This window comes from Vitis riparia, chromosome 18 (genome assembly GCF_004353265.1).
Source record: "Vitis riparia cultivar Riparia Gloire de Montpellier isolate 1030 chromosome 18, EGFV_Vit.rip_1.0, whole genome shotgun sequence".
Taxonomy (NCBI): Eukaryota; Viridiplantae; Streptophyta; class Magnoliopsida; order Vitales; family Vitaceae; genus Vitis; species Vitis riparia.
The window spans coordinates 39,603,099-39,630,509 of record NC_048448.1 but is presented as its reverse complement, the minus strand read 5'-3'; the positions used below and the strand labels follow the sequence as shown (position 1 = coordinate 39,630,509).

At 36.6% G+C, this 27,411-nt stretch overlaps 1 pseudogene; it reads left to right on the top strand.

The window, feature by feature from the left end:
- Positions 1–1,996: 1,996 nt before the first annotated feature.
- On the top strand, positions 1,997–27,411 carry LOC117905871 (annotated as a pseudogene).

The window sequence follows — 27,411 nt, the reverse complement described above, 5'->3', positions numbered from 1 at the left end:
CCTAACTTTGAATGCCGAATTTCAACAAGAACTGTTAGCTTGACATACGTTGGTAAATTTCAAAATTCTTGAGCGGCTCAAACCATTTTAGAATTTGTACGAATAAAGGAAGCAAGCCATATTGCAAGCTGAAACTTCAGGACCGCACAATTAGCTTCTGGAGACATTCGAAAGGCAATAAAATTTCGCTTCAGCAAAAGAAAATCAAGAGCTGGGAAATCAAATTACGGCCAAATCAAATATTGTAGAATGTATTAGTTTCATTGGTCTTGGAATAATTAGGTTCAGGATGGCAAAGAAGATTTCATATCTGCAGAGGTTGAAATTTATTGTCCTTCGTCACCAAAGAAATCATCAGCTTGTTCTTGATAAACAAAAAGAATCACATGCAGATTCTGTTCCTTTCTTCAGTTGGGAATTAAATGCATCTCACCATCGTACAGTTGAAATCTTCAAGGTGGATCAGAGAAGAGGAATGCTGGAAAAATGGATTGCAGCTTCATTTTTTTTAAATTTTATTTTTATTTTTTTATTTTATGAGCTCCAATTCCAGAAACCTGGTTGTGGATGTCAATCTGATTCCGTTCATGGTGTTCGTCCTGAAAGCAGTTTGGGGTATTTATTCATGGCATCAGGAATGGTATATGTACACATCAGCGTGAAGGCTCTGAAGCTACTGGCAGTTCAGACTTCAGAGGGGATTCCTTCTCAAACAGAATATTTGGCAGAATACGACCCTGCCACTGGAGTCATTAGTAAAAACGGAAGACGAAAAATAGAGATCCTAGTATTCTCCTTGCCCCAATATGATCGGATTCCCATAATTTCGTTTTGGTGAATTGGTCGTGTGGGCATGAATGTGTCCACTCAGTTTTGACTACGTTCGCAGCTGCCGGTAAACTGTTTTTGCAGCTACCAGTAAACTGCTTTTACAGTTAGCAGGGCTCGTGCTTCACTTGTGGATCCTGTGAATGCCATAGAAAATGGACCAATTGACAGACACGGTTTTCCAAAGCATGCTTCACGCTTCAAAATGGCACCATGTGCCATAGCCTAGTAATGAACAGTCTGTCGCATCATCAGTAATGTTTGAAAAGCCTGCATCAGAGTCAAGACATCCACCGTACAGATTACTGGATGACATGTACAGATTGAGAAGCTAAATGCAAATAGAAACAACCCATCTTGAAGAGATGGCCTCCTGGGATGGAGAGTCTTCTGCATATGCGCTCCAGTTCCCCAGCTGCTTCAAATTACTTCCAGATTTGACTTCAAAATCTTCGAAATTTCAATTCTGCTGATGGTCGCATCAAGTTCATAAAAATGACAGTACACACCAAGTGAAATTAGCACCAGACTTGCCTCCAAATGGTTTCCCATCATCCTTGAAGAGGCTCTTATGTTTCACCTAACTGAAGAGGAGTTCACTTACAACTACATTGACATTGTGACTAGGCCAAAGATATAGTCTGGAAATGCAGTCTTTAGACACTGAAAATGTTGACCCTGCTGTGAAGTTTCTGTAAAAAGACGTTTGACTTACTGGGCAGACCGTATTTCTGGTGGAACACTACAGGTGGTTAATTTATTTGAAACTGTGAAGGTTTTGAGAAGATCTGAGGTGGTGATCAGAAAATTATCATCAATAGAGCGGTTTTAGGAGCATATTACAAAGAACCATAATAGGGATATCATGGAGGGCGCATGGGTTGTACTTCTTGATGCGAGTTTTAAATAACCAGAGAAGTGGGAATGCGCGCATTTTCGCATTATGATGGACTTAATGGCAGACCAGTTGCTGAGTATGACCAAAAACACCGTGATTATGTCTAATATAGGTGCTTCCCTCCAAAACGTCTCATTTTCAAACCAGGCTTTAACGAATAGCATTGCTTGTCCAGAATCTCAGTACAAAAGCACGTCCTTAAGTGAAAGACTCCTGCTGGAAATTCAGAACACTAGAATCTCTCCAGAATTGGTGCTTAACGAAGCATAGATGGAGGACGAAGAAATCGGTGAAGACATTATGGGATTGAAAGAAACAGATGGGCAGAATACTGAAGATATTGTGCAGAAATTTAAGGTCATTCAGGTTTGATGGTGAAATAGAGCTGGACAGAACCACAAAGTTTATGCTAATTAGTTACTCCTACTTCCAAGAACTTCCTAGCTAATACTGCAAAATTCATCCAGTTGTGCTTCAACTGATCAAATGAACTTTGCCTACACCTCAAGATAAAACGAGTAGTTTCTTTTCTGCACAGTTAGTCAAACTGGACTAGCAGTGAAACATAAACCATTCATTGCAGGTTCAGTCCCATTATAGATCAAAAGTAGAAAATGTGAAATCTGCTTGGTTCATGGCAACAGCAAGGGTATGTATTCTAGCAGAGCTGCTGAATCAAGTCTCGATGGTGAGAAAATAACACAGAATGCAGGAAATAGAACAATGCAGAAAAGTAGGAGTTTTGGGCCTTATGTTCAGTGTTTGACCAATGTTGGGGAGAATCCATTTGAGCTTACGAGTCAAGTTACCTTATAAATGGAAATGCTTCTGACCGCTGAATACTTCGGCAACGAATTGGGTCCTTCTATCCAGAATTCCCAGGCTCCACTCCATCATGGCCACCTTGCTGCACTCCTCCTCCTCTGTTTGTTTTTTTTTATTGGGAATTTACTGTTTTAAATTGAATTTTCGAATACTTTTTCAACTAAACATTTCCAGCTTTAAAAAATCCATCTTTAGATCCCTTCTAGACACTAAAATCTAGATTTTAATAAATTTGTTGTCATTTTCCTTTTGGCATGCATTTTCACAATTTTCTTTAATTTTCAACTATTTTCTTGATTTTCTCGATTTTCAAAATGCATGAATAAATTTCGTGGTTCCAAATAATGGAACTCGTAGAATCAACTCATGCAAAATTAATTCGGCCTTGGTGGGAGTCCGACATCCATGAAATATTCTTTGATATGGATTCAAATGAGGAGATTGTTCCATATTTGATTGATTTTGATTCCTCCCTGTGATATATATGAGATTGTTTATACTTATTGTTGAGCTAACCTTGTTTCCCATTAAAGTGCTTAGCTGGCTATCTAGGTACGCCCTCTATCACCCATTTTCTAAATTTTGTGAATATGCCTGCCATTGTGAACTATGCCTATGTTTGATAGTACTTAGGTGTCTTGATATTTGTTTGATTGTTCGATTATTTATGATAAAACGCAATGATATACTATTCGAACTAACTTTGTTATCTTGTGATAACGCTTAAGATGCCACTCAAGTATACACCCTAACTCTCATTTATGATTGTGATTTGATTTCTTATTTGACATGCTAGTTTCAAAATCACCTTAGCCTATTTAGGTATCCATAATCAAATGATAAATTGTCACATTTCCCTCAACCTAGCCAGTAGAGACCTTTTTAGGGCTTAGAGGGGTGCTACCTCTTTGAAGTACCTTGTCAATAGGTAACCTGATTCCCGGACCAAGACTCAAGTTTTTCAAGACATGCTTTTCCAAAACTATGGAGTCACTTTTTTGGGGTTTTCTTTCTTATTTTGTTTCCCATTTTTTAATAAAATAAAATAAGTGGCAACTTTGACTTTTTCAAAACTAATTTTTCACCAAACAAAAGCAAGTATCGCCGACTAGTGGAGATGCACGTGAAAAATGCAGGTCCACATTGTCATTTTCCTTTTTTTCATTCAAATCTTCAAGGTAGTAGAGCCCATGTCTTTCCTTAGCAAATTCACTTGTCCTCCCTGTATCCTAATCCCAAAGAATACAGTGTGTGGAAAAGAAAGTTACTTTGCAATTTCAATCTTTGGTGATTTGATGGATGGACAGGAGGTTAGTAGGTAATTTTGGGACATGTAACACATTCTTTAAAGGAAGAGAAGGTATTAAATGTATTGTGCCTTATCCAACAACAGTCACAGGTGAATCATTTGCAATAGTTATTTTACTGTTTCTAGGACATGGGATAAAACGCTGAATTTTATTGTTGTATGTGTTATATGATTCGTAGCTCTAGAGTCTATGACCCAAGGACTAGAAGAATGACAACTTGTGGCACTAAAAGAATAAGAGACCATGTACCTACCTGATTGAGCTAATGAGCATGTACTTAAAGTTTTTCCCGAGGGAATTGAGGAGATTTTCGAGTTTGTTAATTTCTTCTTTATTGAGCTCTCCAATTTTATCACTACTAGACTCCCCAAAAATCTAGAAGATCAAGGAACACTAGATGGTGCAAGTATGAAATTCTAGACAAATAGGATGCTGATATTAGATTCCATGCTGATGATATTAGCAGCAGCCTACTGTTTGTCTGAATTTGATTCTTGAAATTCAATTTCTCGAGTTGTTCACTCTTTGATACCAAAGTTTGATAGAAAGAAAAGAATAAAAAGAGAAGGGGAAAATGAAGAGAGGAAAAAAGGTGGTTGCCTTGTAAGTCTGTTCACACCCTAAAGCCTATGTATATTAACTGCTGCAAATTTGCTTCATTCCAAACATATATAACACATTTGGTAGACTACTTTTTCTACTACTATTACTAAAATAACTAAATAATAAGTATGGCTTCATTCTGGAACCAAGTACCCTTTTTCCTAGCTTCAGAATTAAGGCATCTTCTAGGAACAGGATATCTATTTTCTAGGAACAAGAACACTGTCTGGCAAATGTCTTTGATGCCAAATGTCTTCTAGGAACAGGCTCTCGACATAGCAACCGCACACCAACATTGCCCTGCAAGGCTGCAATGCTGGTTTCTTTCATGTCCAACACACGTTTTTTTGCATTTGGCATAACACAAAAGTGCTAAATAGTCTATGTTCATATGAGATAATAGCAACGTCCTGTTGTGGGTTGGTTGTGGTTATCAGTGATTAGTGATCAGTGACCAGTGAATTGGTAGTGATCACTGGAATCATAGGTGCCAGCAACCTCATAAATTCCATTATATCTTTGTGTATTGAAGCATGTCATAGATCTCAATTTTCTCATTATATTTCTTGCATATTTCACATTTGCGAGATTGTTGTTCTTAGGCTTCAATTGTTCACTACTGTCATGATTGATGCCTGATATAGTGCTCAATATTTACTTTGACAAAGATCAACTCAGTCAGAATTGTTGGAGTTGCAAAGAGAGAAATGAAGAGCCATGCATGTCAGAGAAACAGTAGCAAGGATAGATGATTCTTTATAGCTAGTTAGAAAGTCTATTTCCATGGTTGCAGCCAAGCTCGCTATTCAATCACTGGAGGTTCAATAAGGTATGAACTTTTCACTTGTAGCTTCTCATGTTCCAATGATAAAATTGTCGAATTTTCTTTTAATTTCATAATATCCATTGAAGCATGGTTGAAGAAATGTGCAGATTTGGCTACCTGTATATTAGTAGTATATATATGTTAAAACTGTATACTGTCGAAATTTTCATCTTGGGAGATAATGCTTGATATAACTTTCTTCTAAGGAAACTGTTATTGATAGTTCATTTAAGTGGACAGCATGTTCCATGAAAAAATAAAGGGTCTGGCTACAGTATTGAAGAGGGTATTTATCTATTTATCAAAAAGTGCAACTAATCAAGTCATGTCAATGTAAGTGTGCATTTAGGTCCAATTGTTTTATTCTTATTGCTTTGTACATTGATGTCATTCATTTATACTCAAATCTCATCCATCGTAACCAATATCATTACCTTAATCCCCTTGTTCATACCTTCATCCAACAACCTAAATTTTTTCCTACACTTCTAACAATGAAGGACGGGAGTTCCATAATTACCTTTTAGGTACCTTATGGCTTGTTTGAGAATTATTTTTGAGAATAGTTTTCTATTCTCATAACAAAAAACAAAGAAAACATGTTTGATAACCAAGAACTGTTTTCTGTTCTTAAGAACAGAAAATATGATATTTTTATATAACATCTTTTAATTGTTTTTATTTGTTTTCTGATGGTTGTTTTAAGAAATAATTATACACATAGAATGATTAAAAATAAAATAGTACAAAAATTATTTTAAAAATATTAAAAATAAGTTAAAAACATTTTAAGTTTTCAAACAGACTTTTGTTTTACAAAAATCAGAAAACAGTTTTCAAAAAAAACTATTTTTTAGAATTTTTTTTCAAAAACAGTTACAAACAGACCCTAAAATAGTTCCCAAATATGCCCTTAGTTTTTTTTTTTTATATATAAAAACTAGAAGTATCGGGAGAAGGAAAAAAAATAGTAAGTGTTCTCAAATTCTTTTATTTGGTTTATAATAAAAAAATTTAAGTAAGATATAATGAAAATCATTTATAAATTCATTGATGTCATTGAATAAGATACTTTCTCAAAAAGAAAGTGATGATGTAAGAATCGGAGATGTCATTGACATATATGCTCAACTCACAAGTTTTAAGAAAAATAAGTTGGACATGATAAAAGCTACTAATCTGTATAACTTAAGAAATCTTTTCTCTAAAGCAAAGATTTTTAGACACTACAGTAAAAGGCTCGTCTCCTGCACCAAGGAAGATGGGACTATTAGATTAAATCTTGAGAAAGTATCTTATTCAAAAGGCTATTTCTTTCCATTGTAGAAACTGCTATGGAAAGATCCATCTAATAATATTATCCTTTTTCCTTCTTCAGAGGAATTAAGTGAATATTTCTAGTTGAGTTATTAATATTCAAACTGTTGAGTTTGGATATAATATCATCAATTTTTGTATTAGGACTTGAAATTATAGACTTATTTTCAAGCTACCTTAATCGAGTAGAAATATTCTGTATTTCTTTGGCTAAGCTACGAATTTCGTCCGCTAACTAGAGCAACAAAATTATTTCAAAATTATGTTGTTTCACAGTTACCTTGTCAAATTGTCCTTGAGGACCTGCTTTACTTAGTCCTATTGGATCATTATGGATCTTTCTTGCTTCATCTAAAGCTTTCTTATATGATGGATCATTTTCCATAAGAGGAGCATTTGACTAGACACCATTGACCAGTTTTTCAAGTCCTCTAGTTGTTATTGCAGAATCTTTTGAAATTTTCCAAGTGTATGTATGTTTCTCTGAACTTTTTCTAAAGTTCCTTTAATTTCAAGTTCTACAGCTTTTGGTAGAAGAACATTGATTTGTTTGATCAGAGTTTGAATTTCCTATTTTGAAGGAAATTTTTCTAGACTAGCATTTTGGATTTTTTTTATTCCAAATTCTATCTAATTCAGCTGATTTTTGATATAATCAAAGTTCAGGTTTGATAAAAATCTATCAAGCTTTTTGTGGTAACTAAGAAACTCTTCTAAGACCTTGTATGTGTTAATAGGATGTGTGGCAACCTATTAGTTAGGTTTGCCGCAGCTTGAGCCCAAGCCCGTTGAGGCTTGCGGCAAGTCTTTAATTGTTGTAGCTTGAGCCCAAGCCCATTGAGGTTTACGGTAGGTCTTTAAGCCTTATTTTTATCTATATGCGACAGGTCTTTATTATCTTTATTTTGTATAATTGGGTTTTCCATATAGGAGTAGCATGTACAGTTAGGGGATTGAGAGAAAATCTTTATTATCTTTATTTTGTACAGTTGGATTTTCCATATAGGAGTAGCTTGTATAGCTAGGGATTGGGAAAAAATCTCTATTATAATTAGCGGAAACGCTATGAAATCCTTTTGTATAGTTCCTATATATATGAAAGGTCTAAAAATGTGAAGGTCATTCAGACAAATTGACAGTATGACCTATCTTGACTAGCTTTGTTGTTTTCACTCAAGTTGATGAACAGGTCAACTAAAGTATTGAATTGCCTATTTTTGTTATGCAAAGTGTGGCAATATCTTAACAAGACAATCCTAATAATAGCCTACCAGTACTGATAGCGTCAACTAACCTTCTATAGGTAATTTGTCGTTTAAAGCTCCCAAACAGAGTTATTCAAGTGCTTAAGGCAATGATTGATACAGGAAGTTCAAAGTCTCATCTAGATATTTCCTTAGTCCCTCTAGAGTGTCGATATAAGCTTACCACCCTCAGTCAACCTCCACAATGACTAATGAGAAAATGGTCTTCACAGAATGTCTTAGAGATTCTCAAATCTCTTTCTTTACTCGTAATGATCATATTGAATGGTACCCGCTACCTCAAACTTGGATTTCACTTGTTAAACATAGTTTTAAATTCTTATTAGGGCTCAACTTTATTCGGCCTCATAAAGGCGGACCTTTATTAACAGAAGATTTTCTCTCATTTTTCAAAAGAGTTTCTTTCACACCCACTCACTTTCTACTAAGTCAACAACTTTCATCAGAGTTGACAGGTAAGCGTGGTGGCACCCTACCACAACAACCACACTGTACATTGCACATTGATACCACTAATTTACCTCTCACTAGCCTCCAGCCTAACTTTTCTGAATTCAATCCAACTTATTTAACCCTAACACAAGAAGATGAATCAGATATCGAAAGTGATCCACATATTGATATTAATGACTATGATTTAGAAGAAAATTCTTTTAATATACCGGTTTTAAGAAAAAATCTTTAAACCAATAATTAATCTACTCAACCTTCTTGCCTATCTTTGCTTTTCAAAAAAAGCCAAATTTCTAAGAACTCATTAGAATAGCAGAACAAACCCAGATTCTAGGAGAAGATCCCCAATAATTTTGGGAAAAAAATAATTATCTAGCAAAACTAGAAATTATAAATCCAGAAATTCAGATCAAAACTGCAAAAGGAGATTATACCCCATAGGATAAAGACGAGTTTCAAACTCAAGTCAAAGAACTCCTAGATCTTATAGTAATAAGTCCTAGCAACTCTAGGCATAAAAGTACAACCTTCACGGTCAGAAACCATAGTGAAATCAAAAGAGGTAAGGCTAGAATGGTCATCAATTATAAAATGTTAAATGATAACACTTATGATGATCAGTACAAAAAACTTGATAAAGATATGCTAATCAATTGCATACAAGGATGTCATATCTTTAGCAAGTTTGATTGTAAATCAGGATTTTGGCAAATCAAAATGGAACAAAAAGTATAGAATGGAAAATTGTCTCTTGTCTCGAAAGACATATTTAATGGTTGGTAATGCCATTTAGGTTGAAAATTGCACAACCTACAATTTTTCAAAGAAAAATGGATTTGATATTAAAAAAATATCAAAAGTTTGTCGTAGTTTATATTGATGACATATTGGTCTTCAGTCAAACTCATGAAGATCATTATGATCACTTGTCTATTGTGTTCAACGAATTCTTAAAAAATGGGATTATTATCTCTAAAAAGAAAATGGAACTCTCTAAAGAGTACATTGATTTTTTAGGGATGAAAATTGTTAACGACAAAATTAAGCTTTAGGAACATATTGTCAAGAAAATCATAGATTTCCCTGATAAGCTTGAAGATAAAAAGACTCTTCAATCCTTTTTAGGTTTTTTGAATTATGCTCGAATGTATATCAAAAACTTAGGAAAGCTTACAGAGCCATTATACAATAAATTGAAGCCCACTGGGCAAAGGTTTTTAAACAGTGCAAATATAGAGCTGATTTGAAAAATTAAATCTATATGCAATAATCTTCCAACCTTAACTTTGTCACTTGAAACAAACTACAAAATAGTCGAAACAGACTCTTCAGAAGAAGGACGGGGCATTGTCTTGTACTACAAACCTTCACAATACTTAGAAAAGAGTACTGAAAGGATTTATAGATACTCCTCAAGTAAGTATAAAGAGAAAAGGCAACAACTCTCTTATTTTGACTTTGAAATTCTAGGTGTTATAAATGCTATAAATAGTTTTAGGTTATTTCTAAATAAATCCTTCACCCTAAGAACAGATTGTGAAACTATTGTAAAATTCTATGGCAAAATGAACGAGGAAAAACATAGCACAAAAAGATGGATAAATTTTGTAGATACTATAGAAGATGTTAGATAGTGTACAGTTATTTCAGTTATTTACTTTTTTTTTTTTTTTCCTTATTGTATTGTGGGTCCCACTAGCATTATTATATATACCCAAGTCCAACGTGTATTATTAATAGTTTTTAGTAACAAAAATTAGGGATTCTCCATTTTCTCTCTTTTCACATGGTATCAGAGCCTAGGGAGAAAAAAAAAAACCTAATTATTTTCGGTTTATCCGTGAATCAATTTTGGGAAACCTTTCAATGACTGTGTTTCATTCCGGTCACCTTCCCCATCTCTTAAAGCTTTCCGGTCAACTGTATCGCCGTCAGAAAACCCTCATCGCCGGCAACTTTTCCGGCGAATTTTTCAGGCGAAGTCCTTTTCCGACACCGATCATACCATCAGGTGTGCAAGGAGGAGATTTTCAAGTTTTGTCAAAGCACCGGAGGGAGAATCTCAGTCACGCGCCGGCCACACGCGTTTCTTCTCCAGCAGCCTGAACCTCACGCGTCAGCGCGTGGAGCACTTTCCAGCAACGTGCTTCCACCTCCAGCCTTGCCTGACGCCGTCTAGCCACTCTCCATTTGTGCTTGTGCCATTTGAGCCCTGCAAGTGCATTTTTTTAGGTTTCTGTCTCCGCTGGCCCGCTAAACAGCATTTCCGGCGACCTCCAGTGACTTCCTCTCCACCCCGAGCCTTGCACGTGTCTTAAGAAGTGTTCTTCTACCCTTCCAGTAGTGCCACATTTGTTTTTCTTTACTATTTGGTTTCTCACAGCCACGAATCCTCTGTTTTTCTTCTTTCAACCACGATCTGAAGCCGTATTAGGGCTCTCTTTGATCCAAACATATTTCGTTCTCCAGATAAGTAGATATGGCTACTAAAAGTTTCATTTTTTCCTCTGTTATATCTGGATCTCCTATTATTACTTCGGAGAAATCAGTTGGCAATGAAAATTATTTGTCCTGGTCTACCTCTGTGGAGCTTTGGTTTATGGGTCAAGGTTATGAGGATTACCTTGTTACGTAGGAGACGGATATCCCTGAGGTTGACAGAGTACAATGGAGGAAGATAAATGCACAGTTTTGTAATGTGTTATGGCAATTAGTTGATCCTAAGATTCTGCTTCATTTTCGGGCCTACAAAACATGCTTTAGATTTTGGAATTAGGCGAAAGGGCTATACACGAATGATATCCAACGTCTTTATAAGGTGGCTTCTTCTATTGTCAATGTCAGACAACAAGACATGGATTTATCTACTTATATTGGCCAGATTGCCTCTCTTAAGGAGGAATTCTTGACCGTGATGCCTCTTACTACTGATGTTGGGGATCAACGAACACAGATTGACAAGTTCTTCATGGTTCTTACGCTTATTGGCCTCCCGTCCAGATCTTGAGACCGTCCGCGATCAAATTCTTGGCAGTTTCTCCGTTCCATCCTTGGATGATGTGTTTGCTCACCTCCTCCATATCTCCTCCACTCAGACTTTGCCATCTGATAACACTTCAGATTTTTCTGTGTTAGTTTCTCAAACTAACTCTCAAGGAGGACGCAGTGGTAACCGATGTAGAGGCCAACGTCCTCATTGCACATATTGCAATAAGTTTTGCCACACTCGTGATTGGTGTTATCAGTTACATGGGCGGCCTCCCTGCACTGCCCACGTGGCCGAGTCATCTGATCCTCAGCCGCCTCAGCCTCTGAGCTCCTCCACATCTCAGGGTATTTCCCTTACTGACAGTGAGTATGATGACTATCTCCGCTATCAGGCCACCAAGTCAGCTTCTGTTATTTTTGTTGCCTAGACTGGTAATGCTTCTACTTGTCTTACCCACACATCTTCTCTTGGACCTTGGATTCCAGATTCTAGCGCTTCTAATCACATATTTGGTAATAAGGATCTTTTCACTTCTATTACTACTGCCTCTGCCTGACTTACTGTTACCTTAGCTAATGGTTCTCAAACTGTGGCTAAAGGCATTGGTTTGACACATCCTCTCCCTTCTCTACCTCTCACTTCTGTCCTTTATACTCCTGAGTGTTTCTTTAATCTTATCTCCATCATCAAAATCACTCGTACTCTTAACTGCTCTATTACTTTTTCTGATAAATTTGTGACCTTGCAGGACCGGAGTACAGGGAAGACGATTGGCATAGGACGTGAGTCTCAAGGCCTGTATCACCTCACCTCGCCTTCAACTCCTGCAGTTTGCATTTCCACTGATGCTCTCCTCCTCATCCACAGTTGCTTGAGCCACCCTAGTCTATCCAAGTTCCATAAAATGGTCCCTCGTTTTTCATTTTTGTCGTCGCTTGCATGTGAGTCCTGTCATCTTGGGAGACATACTTGTGTCTCGTTCCCAAAGTATTTGAATAATCGGGCAAAGTCTCCTTTTGAACTTGTCCACACTGATGTTTGGGGTCCTTGTTGGACTGCGTCTACTTTAGGATTTCAGTATTTTGTCACTTTCATTGATGACTATTCTCGATGTACTTGGTTATTTTAATGAAAAATCAAGCTGAGTTATTCTCTATTTTCCAAAAATTTTATGCTGAAATCCAAACCCAATTCAATATTTCTATTCGTGTGTTACGCAGTGACAATGCCAAGGAATAATTTTTTGCACCATTTACTTCATTTATGTCCCAACATGGGATCCTTCATCAGTCTTCTTGTGCTCATACTCCTCAACGAAATGGGGTAGCTGAACTTAAGAATCGACATCTTGTTGAGACAGCTCATACTCTCCTTCTCCATAGTAATATTCATTTTCATTTTTAGGGGGACGCTATTCTTACAGCATGTTATTTGATTAATCGTATGCCCTCATTTGTATTACACGATCAGATTCCTCATTCCCTTATTTTCCCTGACCAACCACTTTATTTCCTTCCTCTTCGTGTTTTTGGTTGTACTTGCTTTGTTCATATTCTCACTCTTGGACAGGACAAACTTTCTGCCAAAGCCACAAAATGCATCTTCTTGGGATACTCTAGACTTCAAAAGGGTTATCGTTGTTATTCCTCTGAGACTCATCACTACTTTCTCTCTTCTGATGTCACCTTCTTTGAGGACTCACCATTCTTCTCCACCTCTGAGTCTCTTCCTGTTTCTGAAGTCTTACCCCTTCCCATTATCTCCCCACCTGATGCAGTGCCTTCTCGCCCACTTTAGGTTTATCATCGCCGTCATCGTGTCCTTATTCCTCCTTCTTTGGCCGAGGTACCTGCTGACTCACTTCCTATCCCTTCGGCTTCTCCTGCCTCGGCTCTGCCTTCTTCTGCTGACTTACTCATTGCTCTTCGGAAAGGTAATCGATCTACTAGTAATCTTCATCCCATTTACAATTTTTTGAGTTACCATCGATTATCTTCACCCTATTTTGCATTTGTTTCTGCTATATCTTCTGTTTCTCTTCCCAAGAGCACCCCTGAGGCTCTTTCCTATCCAGGTTGGCGACAGGTAATGGTAGATGAAATGACTGCTTTACACTCGAATGGCACTTGGGATCTTGTTGTTTTACCCTCTGGTAAATCTACAGTTGGTTGTCGTTGGGTCTACACAGTTAAGGTTGGCCCTGATGGTCAGGTTGATCGCCTTAAGGCCCACTTAGTTGCTAAAGGCTATACTCAGGTTTATAGTTCTGATTATGGTGATACTTTCTCTCCTGTTGCCAAGATAACTTTTGTTCGTCTATTGCTCTCCATGGCTGCTACGCGTTCTTGGCCTCTTTATCAGTTAAATATTAAAAATGCTTTCCTTCATGGGGATCTTGCTGAGGAAGTTTATATGGAGCAACCACCTAGTTTTGTTGCTCAGGGGGAGTCTGGTTTAGTGTGCAGGTTACGCCGTTCTCTATATGGCTTGAAACAATCTTCTCAAGTATGGTTTAGCTGTTTTAGTTTTGTTGTTCAGGAGTTTGACATGTTTCGCAATACAATAGACCATTCCGTTTTCTATCATCATAACTCTTCGGGGCAGTGTATTTATGTAGTAGTTTATGTGGACGACATCGTCACTACAGGCAGTGATTAGAATGGTATTCAGAAACTAAAGCAGCACATTTTCACCCACTTTTAGACTAAAGACTTGGGAAAACTCAAGTATTTCTTAAGGATTGAGATAGATCAATCCAGTTCCGGTGTAGTTCTTTCCCAAAGGAAGTATACTTTAGACATCTTGGAAGAAACCGGTATGTTAGACTGTAAACTGGTAGACACTCCTATGGATCCAAATGTCAAACTTATAACAGGATAAGGGGAGCCTTTAGGAGATCCTGGGAGATATCGACGACTTGTAGGTAAACTAAACTACCTCACCATTACTCGTCCAGACATTTCTTTTCCAGTAAGTGTTGTTAGTCAATTCCTACAGTCACCATGCGATAGCCATTGGGATGTTGTAATCCGCATTCTTTGATATATCAAAAGCACACCAGGCCAAGGTGTGTTGTACGAGAACAGAGGTCATACCCAGGTTGTTGGTTACATAGATGCAGATTGGGCTGGCTCACCCACAGATAGACGTTCCACTTCTGGGTATTGTGTTTTTATTGGAGGTAACCTAATATCCTAGAAGAGTAAGAAACAAGATGTAATGGCCAGATCTAGTGTTGAAGCCGAGTATCGAGCTATGACTCTGGCAACATGTGAACTCATATGGCTGAAACATCTTCTTCGGGAGTTGAGATTTGGAAATGATGAACAGATAAAGCTCATCTGTGACAACCAAGCCGCTTTGCATATTGCATTCAATCCAGTCTTCCATGAAAGGACCAAACACATTGAAGTTGACTGTCACTTCATTAGAGAGAAGATCGCATCAGGATGTGTGGCGACTAGTTTTGTCAATTCAAATGATCAACTAGTAGATATTTTTACTAAATCTCTCAGAGGTCCTAGAATTAAATACATTTGTAACAAGCTTGGTGCATATAACATATATGCTCCAACTTGAAGGGGAGTGTTAGATAGTGTACAGTTATTTCAGTTATTTACTTTTCATTTTTTTTTTCCTTATTGTATTGTGGTTCCCACTAGCATGTATATATATACCCAAGTCCAATGTGTATTATTAATAGTTTTTAATAACAAAAATTAGGGATTCTCCATTTTCTCTCTTTTCACAGAAAGAAATGGTTATAAAATAAATTTGAGCATATTAAAGGAGATGATAATAAGCTAGCTGATTTTTTATCTAGTGAAGTGTATTCTGCAGAATGGATCAACAACACGGGAAAATGAGGTTTGATAGCTACTACTCCCCTTATATCCCAAAGGAGATAGGAGGTTCAGAAAGCTAGCTGGATACGTTATCAATGACAGCCAATAATGTCTTGTTGACAACCCTTTTTGTTTTCTCCATGGCAAACTCTTTAATCACTTCCTTAAATGCTCTTAGCGTTTATTTTTCAAAAATCAAAGAAAAACCTCTTTAAAAAAATTATCTTTTATGTAGTTTTTAAAGGTGCCAAACCAGGTATTTTATCTTAAGTGGCCATAAGTCCATGATTAGATTCGAGGTTTTTAAAAATCTGGTTTTTAGAGGCTACTATAGCCTTGAAGCAGCTTTAGGGGATTCAAAATATTCCCTAAAAACAGAAAAATTGTTTATCTCTCTTCTTATCTTCGCAAAATGAGAATATTGTGAGATTATAAACCAATTTGATACAAAAGACAATCTGTTTTCTTCCTCAGTCCTCAAAAAGGACAAAAAAGAAAAAGATATTATCTTCTCGTCAGAATTGGAATTTTCTTCACTTAGATCCAAAAGATCTTTTAGTGAAATCTCTACAGAAACTTCTGATCTTGATGATGCTGAAATTTGATCACACTTCGAAACCCAACTTCAAGAAAAAAAAATTCAAAAATTATCTTGCATTGCTTGTGAAGGGATCAAAATTCCTGGATTAAGCATCATCTGAGAATGCAATTACTGCTTTTATCTACCATGCAGAAAAAAGTTTTCAAACTGTGATCTCATCCCTCTGGAAAGAAATGAATGCCAATGTCAGTTGCAATATTCAATACCAAGAGCTACTATCATATTAAGCGAATATAAAAATCATCCTTCAGTTATCCATGATGATACGGTAGTATCACTGACTGCATTAGTATTGATGGACTATGGTCATCTCTGCCAAGTTATATTCTCCTCTCCAGAACAGACGGATGAATTTGACTACCCACTTTCATGGTGTGTTCTGTCTGCTTGGGATATCATGCCAGCAAAATCTTTCATTGAAGTTCTTATCAAAAGCAAGGCAGTGGAATTCATAACTGACAAAGGCTATGAAAGATATATGTCCTCTACTCAACATCGAATCCTTATCAATAACCATGCTACAAACCTTGGTACAGTCTCCTGTGAAACTACGTGGCCATGTTCTAATTCTGCTCAAAAGCAAATTAAGCATTGGGGAAGCTTTGAGATTGCTTCCAATCTAGAGTTTTCTTCCATTATGGGAGAACATACTATTTATTCTGACAAGGAGTTAAAAATACACTCTAAGATTCCCATCGTTAAGGTCCCCTACTACCAAGGAACTTATTTTAAAAAGCTAGTGCAGTACTACAAAGATGTCATTGCCAGCTGTAGCCTACCTTGCAGCGTATCACCTTAGGAATCGAATGCCAGCTGTAGTGACGTTGCTGACACCCTCAGCAACTTGAGTCTTCGTCTTTAAGGACTGTGGTCCAGGATCACCCAAAGCCTGCCGAACATGTGTAGGAGTCATGTCTTGCATTCCTTTATCAAAGTTAAAGGAATATATTCTTTAACAAAAATGGACTGATCGACTGCAACCCTCCAGCACACGTCTCCATGATGTGTCAGAGCTATCTTTTGTTTAGATCTAGGTCACACACTTGTATGGTGAGGATGGGATCTATCCATTCCCCCATTAATATAAATAAGGTCCTTTCTGTATGTTAGAGGCATGAGCAATTCCTACCAGAGAATGCGTGTGTGCTCAAAAAGAAGGAACTTTGCCTCTTTAGGTATGGCTTTTTAAGTTCATCTCTGTATATCTGAAAGCATTTTAAATGAACTCTTGTTTATAATATATGAAGTTTCTGGTGTGATCATTTTACTCTTCAATATTTCAAGATCTTTTTAAGGTTTCTTGAGAAAATCTTTTAAACTACAACTGCTAGAGTTAAAGAAATTTGTGAAAACTTTTGAAATGCTTTGAAGAATGATGCTAAAAGTACCTGTGTTACCCGCTTTTGACTAGGTGTTGTTTAGGGTGTTTTAAGGGAAGATTAGCTAGACGTTTGCAACATTCTCCTTTATTTTTCAAAAATCTTTTCTTTAATGAAATTAATAGTGATTTAATGATTTTCAACACAGGTTTCTTAGAAGAAGATGAAAGAGAAGGTGAAATGATCAATAATTGAAAACTTCGTCTATTATTAACAATAAGTTTAATGTTTGCATGTGAGTAAGATATACTTCTTTAAGCATTGATATCTTTACATTGTTTTCTGTGCATCTGAAGCTAGAGCTAGATTATATAATTCTATGATCTTAACTCCTAAGCAAATATATCATATAAATAATTGTAATTTAGAATCTTTTCAAAAATATGTGGATCAATATGACTCTGTTGCTTGTATTGCTAGTATAAAAGTTTGTTTAATCGTAAATGAAGAAAATTTCCAAAAAATAGCTCTCTGTAATAAAATTATAAAAAAAGAGTATAATCTGCTATAGTATTTTGTGCAATTCTAAAAATTGTTCAAAATCAGGTGGCTGAGGAGTTTCTTCTAGGTCTTGCACGGTTTCAGAAGATTCTGCTTCCATAAACACAGATGTCTAGGTTTTCAGGACGTCAGATGGTGGCTTGACTCATTTCATAATATCATCAAGATAGTCTAGGCTATACATATCACGATAAATGTTCATTACCATCTTATGATCTCGATTATGTATTATCATAAGTTGTTTGAACTCATGATCTAGTAGTTATTTCATCTCATCAATATTGTCTGGAGAATTATCAACTAGTGTCATCAAGATGTTTTCTTCAAATTCTTCATCTAGTAAATTCGGGTCACTAGATGATGCTCCTTGCTTTATATAATTAGTGAATCTGACACTAATATTGTCCTGAGTATCTTTATACATCATGATTTTTGTGGAACCAAAATCTAATTTCCTAGGAGAGATTGAGTGTCTAATTTCCAATCTAATCCTACATTTAGTTTTGATGAAAATTGTTTTGCAGGTATTGCCTTAATACCTTTTGAGGTAAGTGTTGTGATAAGGTCTTTTTCACACATTCTAAAATTAGTTGTGTTGTTATTACTCAATCTTCCAATAAAGCCAACATGAATAAGCAAATTTTCCATTCCTTTCTTCATTTCATATCCTCTTGTCTTTATTGCTAGTTTGATTTCTATAAGATAATCAGGGACAAAATATACCAATTGCTTGTTGCGATTCATGTCTACGTCCATGCATCCCAAGATTGCTTTCTCTAGGTTGGTGAACCTAGAGTCATAAAGGGAAACGAAGGTTTTTGCACCTAGTCCTTCTCCATACATTCCTTTAATTCCTAACACAATTAGCCTCATGTGCATTTGTTTTAATCCCAGATTTTTCACGTCATTATAGCTATGGTTGATGATTAAGTCTTGCCTAATGGTTTCGTTCTCTTGAGTGCAAGAGACGAGTCTTTCACTATAATGTCTAAAAATCTTTGCTTTTGAGAAAAGATTCCCATAATTATAGAGATTAGTGACTTTAACCATGTCTAACTTGTTTTTCTTAAAACTTATTAGTTGAGCATTGATGTCTATGACATCTTCAATTTTTATTTCTTCACTTTTTTATTGAGAAAGTATTTTATTTAGAAGACTATTCTTTTCCATCCAATATACTATTGTAGAAAGTGTCATTTTAGTAGTACTTCACATTTTCTCTTTTTGGAAGAGTTGAGGGATTCTTGGTCGAACTATTAAGACTCAAACTGGTTAGTTTGATAATATCATCAACTTTTTTTCCATTACTGTCTGATATTGTATTCTTTCTTTCTAATTGCCTTATTTGTGCAGAAATATTTTGTATTTCTCTTTTCGAATTTCTTACAAAATCATTTCAAAATTTTGTTGTCTCACGGTTATCTTATCAAATTTTCCTTGAGGATCTAGCTTACTTAACCCTATTGGATCAGTATGAATCTTCTTTGTTCCATGTGTTAGATTACAATTAGCTTATGTTTAGAACACTTTTTATCTATGATTTGATATACATATAACATTTAAATAGTTGATCTTAGATTGGATTTATTAAAACCTTTATTTAGGAGTCTTTCGATATTGGGATTTGAAATCAAAATAGGACACAATAAACCACTTAAATGGTTGCAAGTTCAGTTCATACAATAAGTCGTAATTCATACATTGGATCACCTAGTTCTAGTGTGCACACACACACACACACACACATTTGTCTTTAAGTGCTTTCTAGTGGTTCTCGATTCCCATATGTTTTAATGATTTAAAAAAAATGTTTTCGATTGCTCCTAAAAAAAATGAGTTCTCAAAGTTCTATATTTAAATTAATCTTAGATCAATTAGGTAATGAAAAGTTTACTTTCTAAAAGACAATGCTACCTATTTTATTCGGTATGTAACTTTCAAAAATTTTAAAAATGAAAAATGAATTTTGGTTTTGAATACACACGAATTAAAATTCATAACTCCAATCAATGGAGTCTCTATGGATGAATTCATGGAAATTAAAATCGAATTTGATGGATCCCTACATACAAAGTTTTCCAAAATATGGTTTTCTACTAACACTATTGATAGTCCATTATACCCTTGAACTTGCAAATTAGAATTTGACAATTTAGAAACTCTTTAAAAATTTTCTAATTATTCCATGGTGTTGTAAACTTCTTGAATTTGATTTTAGGATTTTGTTTGAGGCAAAAATAATTCCCCAATTAGAAGATATAAATCAATCTTTTAGAAGGTATGGTTTTCACTATGTTTTTGACACTGTTTTTGTTTTGCAAAATTAAATTACTAAATGGTCCTCTTTAATTCCTTTAGGCATTTTTACCTTAATCTAGACTTTCCAATTTTAATTTTTGATATCTAAAATATTAAGAAATGATTTCTAAAATGAGAGATATAATTTTTTTTCTTGCACCCACTACACAAGTACTCTTCTGGAGTTTAGAGATGTTTACTTACTTTTTATGAGATAACACTTCTTGATATTTATTTGGAGTTTATTTTATAAATCAATATTCTACCCTGTTAATGATAATTCCTTTGTTTTTGATAATTTGGTCACTTTTGAACATGCTTGTGTGAACCTTCTTTGATTTGAGACATGCTGAGTATATAAATATAGGTTTAGTTTTTTATTCCTCTTTAAACTCATTATTATTATTTGTGAATTAACCTTATTTTTATGAAAGCGCTTTTAAATGCTAAAACGCTTTTAAATGCTATCAAGGTACGCTTCCTTTCTTTACCTCTTTGTGTGCATTAGCATCTATGCTTATTTTCTATAATTGGTTGGCTTCGCTCTGTTTGACCTTTGTGTTGATGACCTTGCTTAATGATCTTGAGTAGACTACATATTGTATATGTTATGACATTGTTGCCTATGAACTAATCTTTTTTTTTTTTTTTTTTATGGAAGCACTTAACAAACTATAAAGGTACGTTCTTCACTTTCTATGATTATTGCTTATTGAGAGTGCATGTTTTAACATATACTTTGATCCATGGTATCCATTGATTTACCCATTAATTGTCATAATTGCTTCAACTTACTCAGTAGACCTAGCTTTTAGGGTTTAGAGGGGTGCTACGATTTTTCGACGTATCTTCCCAATAAGTAACCTGACTTTCGGACCCAACTTGGTTTTCACAGACTTGTCTTTTCTTTCAGGAGTCACATTTAAGGTTTTTATTTCTTATTTTGTTTGCCCTTTAAAAACTAAAACAAAAATAAATGACGACTTTATTATGTAAAAAATTAGTTTTTCACAAACAAAAAGCAAGTCTCTCCATCGAGTTGGAACGCATGTGGAAATGCGGGATCACAAAGTGGTGACTCCGCTGGGGATCATAGAGGGTCAAACTTGAACTTAGGTTGAGGTAAATCTGGGGTTTGATTGGTTGATTAGTGGATACTTTTTTGTGCCTTTGTATGATTAAGTGATTAATGGCACATTGAAGATTTTTTGATACTATAAGTATCTATGATGCAAATTAGATTATGATGTTTACTAATGATTGCTTCTTTTGTCAATTGTGTTTGTCTTGACATGATTTGGTTATGCTCTTATCGCATGATTATTATACCATAGCATGATGACTGATCTAGCTATATGTTTTATTAGATTATCATATCTTTGCTTAATTCAAATATATAGATGGATGATTTATACCTGTATTGCATGATTGATTGTTGCATAACTATCTTTCTTATTTTAGATGAGAGGTTTTTCGAATACACCCAGACCTTTCACTGTGCACATTAGATAGTCTTTTGAGTGATTGAGAGTTGTGAGATGCGCTAATCAGTAGGAGAGCCTTCACCACAGGAAACCCCTTGGGATGTGAGGAAGTGCATGTGTGGAGGTAATGACCATCTTGCATGGAAACACCCTGTAGACTGTCCATTTTGTCCCTTTAGCACATGCACTATTAGGTGTTGTTCCAGTACTCTACAACAGCTCTCTAGTGGCCCATTGCTACTCATACTGCCTATCTTCTTCAAGCCATCTTGGAGACTTTGGTTGAAGAATTTATCTAGCCCTCCCATTATGACCCTTGGTAGCCTCAAATTTGCCTTAGGATTTTCCTTCATTTTTTAGGATAGCTCATTTAGATACACTTTTAGGATAACATACTTAGGCATGTTTAAATATACTCTTTAGGCATATTTAGACATTTCTTAGGTTTACCTTGGTCCACTTAGATTCTTCTAGGCCCACTTTAAGCACACTTAGGTGACCTTTCAAGCATTTTTTGCGTGACTTGTATGGTTTGCCTAGTTGCATAACTTGCATGGTTTGTATGACTTGTTTGTGCTTGATTTTATTTATTTATTTATTATTTGCTAGTTTTGTTCACTTTAGAAAATTACATGAGTTAAATAATTATCTTCATCTCATTTTCACATATCTATTTATTAATTTATTTTGATAAAGAGTTACTTGAGTCGATAATTCATTCTAGATATGCATGTGATCTATATTTTTAATTTCTTTTAAAATTACATATTTTGGATTTTTACTTTTTCATTACGTTTTTTTTTTTTGCATGGATTTCTATGTACTCAAAAGAATAAATCCAGGCTAATATTGGAAAGACAGAGATGCATAGATTGAGATTGACTTTGAAGGGGGAATTTTAGCAATATACGAAAACTCACGTGGCTGCAATTTGGGAAGAGATTCTTATAGCACATGTAAGGAAAGTCTCCACCATGCGTCCATAAGGAAGGAGGCCACCACGGATCATGGAGCAAAAAAGGAGGAAAAGGATTTCTTTGAGAAGGATCATGCATATGATTGATTCAACACAACTGTTGCCCATAAAAAAGGATATGGAAGTTTCCATGTAGAGGGGGGCGGGGGTGCGGAGAGAATAGACACACGGAAAGCAATCGGGAGGCCACATGGCGCAGGGAGGGAGAGAGAAGAAAAGCTTGAGACGAAAAACAGAGAAGAGGGGGAGAGGAAAAAGCATCCACAAGGTTGGAGAGACAACCAAAGAAAACCAGGAGAGGAAGAGTATTCGGGATTTTTGAGGGAGTAAGCTGAACTGTGAAGGAGCAGAGAAGAGGTGAGGCTGTGCTGGCTTGTGGAGTTTTTGGAGAAGATGGATCCCACTTGAAGCCAAGCGTGAGCATGGTTTGAGTAGAGTTCTCCCAGGTATGGTTCTTGTCATTTACTATTCTCTCATTCACATTCTGTTCTTCTTTATTCTCTTTCTAATTCCTAGACATCGTTTGTATTGGTATGGACATCACGATCACTTGTTTGTTTGTTGAATCTGATTGCTTGTAACCTTTCTCTGTTTTAGTTGTATTCTTGGATTCTTTGTTTTTCCCTCTGTAAGCAGCCGGATTAATTCTTGAGTCTGGTGCTTGGTGATCATATATCTGCTTCCATGCCTGTCTCACCTGTTCATAGCCCATTGATTCGAAACATGAAACTCGGCTTTTCTTGGTTCATTCTGTTTCTATTTTTTGTGCTCTGTTTTTGGATACCTTTCCCTGTTTCCGATACTCATCTATGAGGATTCTTCCCAATACTGTTGGAGCATGGAATTCAAATTTGGAAGAACGAGATGGAAAGAAAATGCAGGGAATACAGTGATTTCATATCTAGTAAGAGCAGGGATGGTTCAAGTTTTGCTGGAAGTTATTCATCCTTTATATCACAGCAACTATCAGCATATTCAGGAATGAGGAGGTTTTGGCTCTCCATCTTCATCTTTGGAAAACAGTCCATCAGAAAGTGAATAGTTGTCTCATGAACTACAAAATGGCTCAGATAAACCTCCCATTAGCATTCTTCAGATCATAACAAACATCATCTCCATTGGCATGGGGATCTCTGCTGGATGTGTCTTCAGTTCACCTAATCCTGCAAACAAGCTGTGGTGGTTTCTCAGTTCAGGCTAAAGGCTTTATTGTGGAGTCCCCATACGGGAATAAGGCCCCTAATTGAAATGGATATGTTTTCCAATAGACTGCAATGCTTCCCACTCAACAAAAGCAATTTGTTCTTTAGAAAATTTACATGGTTCTGAAGAGCATACTATTCTAAGTGTTGAGGATGGGTTGGAAGTGACTGGTGGTCAGGTTGGCATGCCACTGATGGCAATGAAGCCCCATAGAAACTGGGAGATCAGTCTTCACAGCATTGACACCATTATAGAGATGGACTTCTCATATGGTTTTAGAGGGGAAATATTTGGTGCTTTTTTTTGTATGCAGTTGCTAAGGTCTTCACAGGATAAAGCTGACATACTTATGTTTCCCTTGAAAGCTGATCTGGATAGGAAAATTACATATGATGATGATAGAAGGCCTATTTCAGTGTCTCTTGAATCTTTTGGACCATGGGCACCCTCGCTCAACCAGCAATGACAGTACCTCCCACTCAGCAGATGCCACATGTAGAACAACCAATTCCTCCACAAGTTAGCCATCCTTCTGAACCTTCACGTGGACAACCCTATGGCTATCCCTCTTCTGGTCAAGTTCAAGATTACCTTGCTGTTTGTTCTCTTCTTCACATGTATGACCACCTTGGTGCTTCTCCATTACTTTATTGAACAAAGTAGACAGATGGGATGAGGTTATGAAGATTGTTCAGCGTGTCTAGAAACTCATGAGAAATAAGTGTGGATTCAGAATTCAAGTTCAGAAGCAGCAGATGATAATGCCAAGAGAATAGACCTAGCCAAGAGCCACCTACCAGGCCAAGATGGAATTTGTCCTTCAACCTGATTCTGTTCAACACTGAAAGAGATGATTGATTATGATAAACCACTGAATTTACCTGGCAAAAACCCCGTGCAAATGATTGTGCAAATCATTGAAACTCAAAGAGGCTATTTCTAATGGCAGGATTGCACTAGAAACTCCATCTCAAGACCCTAGACCCTTCAAACAACCACTTCAGAAAGGGCAGTAAAGCAGACTGAAATCCATAAAGGCTTTGATGAAGCCGCACTTTCTATTGATGATTTGGTAGATCGGATTGCTGAGGTCCTCGACTCTTTTAGGACTCGGTGCAGTGATGTACATGGGAGTTTTGACTGAGCAGCTTGCATTCCATACAGATGCTACAGTTGGGGCTTTTCTTAACTCTACTTTCGGCAATGCAACTTGAAAAAACCTGGATAAGACTAACAACCTTGTACCTAAAAAAGAGATCATCTCAAAAACCATGGATGGGCCTATGGATTAATGACAGCTGTGATATCAATTCTGGAGGTCCTGTTACAACATCTTTACAAAATTCTTCATTTGGTAAGATGAATTCAGAAGTGTTCTAAGAGGAATCAGTCAGAATCCAGATGCAAAAAAAGAAGAATGAGTTATTTGGCTTTTTCTTTAGAGTGAATCAAATACTGGGTCGGAGCTTAAGGTGAAACTGCAGAAAGAGTGTCTCAAGCAGGAGGTTATCATGAACTTGGATGGCTATCCTAAAGGAAGAACTAAGACCGATCTCGCTGAAGCTAGTGGTAGTTCCCCAGATCATGCAGGTGATGATAATCTTAATGGGCAGCAAGCTTTGGAACATGGGGAAATAGAAGGACTCGAATCAACTCAAAGCAGAGCTTGTTTCTCTGAAATTCGACAATGGCTGGTTCCAGTAATTCTGCACTAAAGCTGGGTCAAAGACTTGCATCCTGTGGTGAATCCGTTTCACTTGCTTCGTAAAGCAAAAACCAGAATTCGGAGATTGCAATCTGGTTAGAAAATTAGATCCCTTTAGAGCCAACTTGCCATCCAAATCTTAAAGGTTCAGAATTTCTAGTTATTTGAGGTGAAATTATGAATCAGTCTTGTTCATTCTCCAGCAAAGACATAGTTCAGAATAATCCAGGAGATGCTTCAATCCTAGATTTTGAGGGGGGAAATTGTGATAAAGATTGAGCAACACATCTAATGATGATTTTTTTTTTTTTTTTTTTTTGTGTAAACAGAATTTAGTGGCCTCTAAAATACCAGAAACCAGAGAAGAGTCTAAACCAACCGCTGGAATAGCACTTCCACGCATTTCAGTAAGGCCATTTGCCTGCTACTTCATTTCTGAAAACTGCTAGGTGTGGAATTAAAAATTCTGATCTTCCAGATTGAAAAAGCTAGAAGTATGGAAAAGACCCGGCTTTGCAAACTGTGCTGTGTTCCTCAACTCAAAAAAACACTAATCGAAACTTAAAATACAGGAGGAGATTGCAAAACCCCAATGTTTGTTCAGATCAGCCCAAGTGCTGCAGACTTAGGAGAGACCCTTTGCTCACTGAACTTTGCCAGCAGAGTCCGGGGAATTGAGAGTGGTCCTGTTCGTAAGCAAGCAGATCTCACCGAAATTTTCAAGTATAAGCAAATGGTATGTGAAAATAAGAATAAACTTTTCCAAAATAATTCTGTGCAGTTTCAAGCTGTCTGAACTTAGGTCTTATTTATGAACAGGCAGAAAACCTAAAGCATGATGAGAAGGAAACCAAAAAATTACAGGATAACTTGCAGTCACTGCAATTAAAACTTGCAGCCAGAGAACATATCTGCAGAAGTGTTCAAGAGAAGGTAACCACTCATTTTTCTCCTTCCAGAATGGCATCTGAAATACAACAAAAGAATTTACGATCTTAACAACAGATGCCTAAAGTTATGCTTTTCAAGTTTTATGCAAACACAAATTAGTAGCCAACTTTTGTCAGTTTTTTATTAGTTTTCATGCCATTGAGACAGATAGTTGATTGTAATTTTTTCAACAGGTCCGAGACCTTGAAAATCAATTAGCAGAGGAAAGGAAAACCATATTAAAACAGGAAACTAGGGCCATTGCTGCTGCTTGTCCAAAACCTCCTGCCTCATCCTCTTTAAAACAACCACTGAAGACCATAGCAGTGAAAAAGCCAGCTTTAGGTCCCTCAAAACCGAGGATGCCCTTGAGAAGAATCTCCAATTTCTTACTCCCACCATCTCCAATCCCACCCCACAAAACCATGAGTTCCTCTTCCATCCATCCAGCTTCAACAGATGACAAAGAAAACATGCTCAGACCAACAGCTGCAGCAACCAATACAAAATCCTTTTTGCAACCAAGATGGACCTCCATTGCTGTCAGACTTCCTCCAACATCAACAGCTCAGGTTCTTCAGCCCAAGAGACGAGTCTCCATTGCAGCATTCCGCCCTGAATCAAAGTCACGCATGACCACACCCTCAACACTCAATTAAAGAGTAGAGGTGCAGTCGGCAGGCAATCCTTTGTGAGGGACCTACATAGGATACGGCTTATATCAAGGATTTTCGCTCCATTGAGGAGGGCATCCGGTGCAACAGTGCAGGCAACACCAACTGCCATGAGAAGCAGTAGTAGATTCATGGGCTCATCGCTGCAGGCAACACCAACTTCCATGAGGAGCAGTAGTAAATTCATGGGTAGTCCTTCTATGGAAGCAGGTTCATTGAGGTCAAAGTACCCAGCAATAATTGCCTCTGCAAAGGAAACAGTTAGTGTGGAGCCCACTGAAGATGAGGGGCGGCATGAGAAATTACAGAAGGTCATTAGTACCTTCTTGATCACCCACTGGGGTATGAATAAAGTCTCAGCCTGTATCATCAATTACACTAAAATGACAAACTCTCTCTCCCTATCCATTTTTCAATTTTTTGTTCTTTTGGATTTTATTGCCATTGTATCCTCTTACTAAGATCAACAGTTCCTTGTTGAAATCTTGTCACGGTTTCTTA